Here is a 5,465-nt window from a genome sequence, read left to right as displayed (position 1 = left end):
GATGACTCTTCTAGAGGAGAAGGCAGTGAAAGAAGAAAGAGATTTGATCTTCACCCTGACTAGTGTAGCAGAGGTGGACATGAGGTGAAGACATGCAAAATCCCTTGGGAGAAGATCACAAACAAACAAGGTCAAAAAGAAGACAGAGACAAGGCATTAGACTTAACAAAAGATGAAGCATCTAAATCTACTAATTACATTGTTGTTCATCGCAGGTTTGGAATGTCAGAGACAGAGCCATAGTCCATCAGCATCATTTGGTTTTTGGTCTTCCTTAAACCACCATTTAGTAGAAGACTTATGGCTTTTGCTAGACATCAATTTATGGTCATTTTTAAACCATCGTCTAGTAGAAGACATCAGCTTCTACTAGCCATCTGGTTTGTGATTATCCCAAAACCACTAGATTCAAAGATCACATTCAATCATTGGTAATTGTACTTTATCTCTCTGCATAATCATCATAAACACCTTTTCGGATTAAAGAGGAAATGATAGACACCTAATTCTTAGGGATTTAGTAAATTGTAAATATGTTGTAAACATTTAGAATAAGAGAAATGTGAAAAGCTAGAATAGGAGGAAACATCAAACATTTGGAAGACAAAATAAAAAGTCACAATGCCTTGTATATATCAATATTTTTAGTTAATCAAATGCAACGAAGTTGTGAAGCTGTTCTTATGTTCATTGGCATATTCACTAGGTTCAGGTCAATGGACAGTTTAGAGCAACAAATAAGCTTGATAATGAATGTCAGAAGGAAATTGATATGACTAAGTAGTCACGACCCTTGTTTTGAAAGATCAGCATGTCCGAACATGGGGAACCGTCTCACAATCTAACAAATACTATCTATCGTGAATAATTTATTGAAACAGTCAAATCCAATCAAAACTTAAAATATAACAAGAGAGATGTTGATGATAAAACATTACACAACCTCACATTTCGGAGCACTTGCTTTATGTTAGAGATCACTAAATATTCGACCGTTAACATCCCGCCATGTCTCTCATGAATTCTGCCCGCAGAACATTATTTCACAGAACGGCCCCGCCAGTCAAAGCACAAAACATTAACTGGAGCTGCAGTTACTATGCTTCATTGGAAACAAAAAGAAATTAATTATCGCTACCAATTTGAGCTCAAAAGCTGGTGATTACGCATTATGCAGGCACCTATTAATAGTTTGTTTGGCGCTGGGCCACCAAGAATCCCTGCAAAAACACTATCCATCCTTAAAATGATGGACATGGTTGGCATTCTTCACAAAAATTTATGGTCAATCATGGTTATGAAATTGGTGGCAGAATGGCACTCGACACCTATTCTAATGTTCTTGACGATCCATATAACTGTCCCAAAAGATATATTGACGATCCCAAGTGCAATTACCATTTTCTAACCGTGGTGGCAAAAGATCCATTCCTTTTGCTCCTCCACAACATTCAGCACAAGCCTAGTCAGTCTATGCACCCTGATGATCTTATCTACCCCCAACAGTCTATATCCAACTTTGCATAGAAATCCTGTGTTTGTGGATGCAATCTGTCTCCAACAAAGAAAGTGTACACTTGTTTATCAACCTCAATCCAACTGCATCCAGGTTTCTTTTTTATGCTTCTGTTGTCCATTCTTTTTCGCAACTTTTCTGTGTCATTCCACTTGCCAGCAGTGGCGTAGATGTTTGACAGCAACACATAAGGTGAGTCTGATTGAGGGTTCAACTGAAAAAGGCGGTCAGCGACATACTCTCCTAGCTCTCTATTATTATGCATTCTACAGGCATTAAGTAAACAGCGCCACACAATAGCCTCCGGCTCTACTGGCATTTTGTCAATAAAGCCTTTTGCTACATCCAGAAGCCCAGCACGCCCCAGGAGGTCGACCATGCAGCTATAATGCTCCATTGCAGGTGTGACGTTATAATCACGACTCATGCTATGAAAATATTGACAGCCCTTGTCTACTAGGCCTGAATGGCAACATGCAGACAGAATTCCAACAAAAGTGACATGGTCTGGCCTGAAGCCAAAGTGTGGCATTTGTTGAAAGAGTTTGAGAGCTTCCTTGTCACAGCCGTGCATGGCATATCCCGTGATCATTGTATTCCATGAGATGACATCACACTCAGGCATTTCATTAAACAGACTCCTTGCCTTCTCTATGCTCCCACATTTTGCATACATATCTAAAAGAGCATTATTGACAATGACATCAGACTTGAACCCACTCCTAATTATTTCTTGATGGATCTCCATCCCCTGTTCCAGAGCTGCCAACTCGGCACATGCTGGTAGCACAGTAGCAAAGGTTTTTGAGTTTGGTTTCATACCTGCCAGTTCCATCTCTCGAAAAAGCCTCAAGGCTTCCGCAGCACATCCATTCTGAGCACAGCCCGCAATCATTGCTGTCCATGAGACCTCATTTTTTTCAGGCATTATTCTAAAAAGCTTCAGTGCCTCATCAACATACCCATTTTTTGCATATCCTGCAACCATTGAATTCCACGAGACCACATTTCGCTCCGGTATTTGCTTAAACAGCTTCAGGGCCTCCTCAAGTTTTCCATTTTGCAAATATCCCGCGATCATTGAATTCCATGAAACCAAATTTCGCTGAGGCATCGTCCGAAACACCCTTAGAGCTCCATCCAAGTCTCCATTCTGTGCATATCCTGCAATCATGGTATTCCATGAGACCACATTTCTCTCAGGCATTCTGTCAAACAGTTCTTCTGAATCCTCTATACTCCCACATTTTGCGTACATATCAACAAGGGCACTCGCCACAAATACATCGGAGTGAAACCCACTTCTCATTATTTCTCCATGGACTTCCTTCACAACTTCCAAATTCACACACGCAGGAAGGACACTGGCAAATGTATATTGATCGGGTTGAATCCCTGTTCTTCTCATTTCCTTAAACAATCTCAGAGCTTCCTCTGCAAACCCATGCTTGGCATAGGCGGCAATCATCACCGTCCATGAAACAACATCCCGCACAGGCATTTGATTCAAAATTGCGTAACCATCCACCAGACTGGCACACTTGGCGTACAAACTCACAAGCTTATTTCCTAAAACAATGTCCTGCCACTGAAATCTCGTTTGGATCATGTGGGCGTGTATTAGCTTGCCTTCTGTCAGGGATTTACTGTTAAGACAGGCCTGCAAGAGAAAATCATATGTAGAAAATCCTACATGCTGACGTAGAACATGTAAAATGCACACGGCCTCATTTAGTCGGCCCTGTTTACAAAGCGTTTTCGCGTCCCTGGGAGAGATAATGTACGTACTGTCTTCAATTGTAAGAGCGCTAGTTGTTGTCTTTTGGCCCTTAATCTGAAACTTTTGTCCTACCAAAAAGGCCGCCTCCTTGCTGTAACTCTTCAATATTCGTGGTACTGCCATGGCCGATGTTTTTTCATACTATCCATCTCCCTTAGGCTCAGTTATCGGTAAACCATGGAAATTTAGTTGCAGAGACTTGCAATTAGCTTTTTCATACATTAACTCTGAATTTGATAGAAATGATGCGAACTTACAAGACATCATTTTTTCATTTCATCGGAGCTTCCATGAACGTGGGCTTCTCCAGCAATGTACATTCGAACCAGTTTCCATCGATTATTTTTTAAAAGGAAAACCATGTAACTTCTAACAACTAAACAGCGTCTTTCCTCGATTTCTCTTCGTGAAAAAAAACTCCGCTACATTAAAACATAAGCGTTTGGAAGACAAATCATATAGATGGGAACCACAAATCATATCGAAACTGGTAAACAAATTATACAACATTATGCCTTTTGTTTATAATAAATATTATATAAATTGAAATATATATGGGATTTTTTCTAATTCAGTAGGGAAGAGATGTTATAATATTTTGTTGGTGTTATAATATTTTGTTAGGTAAATATTTTGATTATTTTAAATTTTATATATATATATATATATATATATATATAATTTAACATAATTAAAATATTTATATAATAAGACATTATTTATATATATAACTAATTTAAATTTATTTTAACTTTGGATCTATCAAGTGTCGATAGATCAGACTTCTTGTGGTGCAAATCTCTTTTAAAGTGAAAAGGAATTTGATCCATTTTTAAGTTTGGTAGATCCAGAATTAAGATGGATCTAAATTAGTATAATAAATGTGATATATATGACATTTATTGTGTTTCTTTAAGGTATATGTTGTGTATACTAATGTATGTCTATTAAACAAGAGGCATCCAAATCTGCACTTTATTGAATTAACACAAAAACTGGTCCACCAAAGTCTTTTTCAAAGTTTTGGCCTTCAAAGGAAGTGAGTGAACAAATCCTAACATTTAAAATGGCTATCCTAAATAATGAAGTCATTGAATTCAAATTTGTTGAGCACTACAAAGTGGTCTTTTAGTGCCAAGCTTGTACTAAAGAAAAATGGGTAGCTATTAAAAAGTCCCTTGACCTTGCTCCTTGCAATGTTTTAGAGAACCAATGAGGGTGATGTAATATTGTCGTTTGTAATGTGTCGTTGTTATTTGATGAGCTCAAAGCCAACCTACATGCGATAGCACAAGGTAAATCCCCTAGTTAGATGGTTTTCCATGTGAATGTAGGGATAGCACAAGGCAAAGCCATTAGTTAGATGGTTTTCCATGTGAATTTTACAAAGCTACTTAAGAGTTTGTAGGGCCAACCTTATTCAAAGTTTGCCATGAGAAGTCTCATCTCAATTCCCATAACCACATTAAATTAAAGCCTCACTAAATTTATCCCCAAGGTTGATGGCTCAAAATTGCACTAATTATTAAGGACCTATTATGTTGCTTATATTGTGATATAAAATTTTGGCCAAAGCATTAGTTCTAACACTCAAAACTTGATGTCGAAGATGACTCCACCTAAACAAGCTTCATTAAAAGGCATTACATTTTGGATAATATCATTGTCTTATGAGAGGGTATGGAGTGGGCTAGATCCTCCAACATAGATGCATCATTTAGTAAAACTAACTTTTATTTGACTTTGATAAAGGTTATGAGTAGTAAAGTGATTTTTTATTTTGGCCATGCTAAAGGAATTGGGCTTTTGGCATTACTTTATTCATAGTGTGGAACTCTTTTTATTTAATGCCTTTACTTATCTCTCTATCAACATGGCAACTTTGAAATAGTCAACATGTTTCACTCTATTACACAGGTCTACTCATTTGCCCCAATTCTCTATGTGCTTGTCATTAAAGCTCTAGCCTATATGTTCAACAACAAAGTTGTATGGGTATGGTGAGTGGAATTACTCTTTTAAAGCTTGACACTAGCTCAATGGCTAACATGCACTTTTTCAACAACTCATTTTTAACCATTCTTCAATATCAAGGTTCATGGGCCAACACTATAGATAGTATTCATAAAATTTGTTTCGCATTGGGGGATTAAATATTCAATTACTTAA

The 5,465-nt window shown here is 37.6% G+C and overlaps 1 pseudogene; it reads right to left on the bottom strand.

Annotated features, from left to right (window-relative positions):
* Positions 1-763: 763 nt before the first annotated feature.
* On the bottom strand, positions 764-3,774 carry LOC149241933 (pentatricopeptide repeat-containing protein At2g13600 pseudogene; annotated as a pseudogene).
* Between the last annotated feature and the right edge of the window lie 1,691 nt (positions 3,775-5,465).

Source organism: Pinus tabuliformis, chromosome 8, assembly GCF_031772625.1.
Source record: "Pinus tabuliformis cultivar Carrire ecotype Pingquan chromosome 8, CPIR1, whole genome shotgun sequence".
Classification (NCBI taxonomy): domain Eukaryota; kingdom Viridiplantae; phylum Streptophyta; class Pinopsida; order Pinales; family Pinaceae; genus Pinus; species Pinus tabuliformis.
The sequence above is the reverse complement of the archived record's forward strand: the minus strand, read 5'-3'. Positions and strand labels throughout refer to the sequence as shown.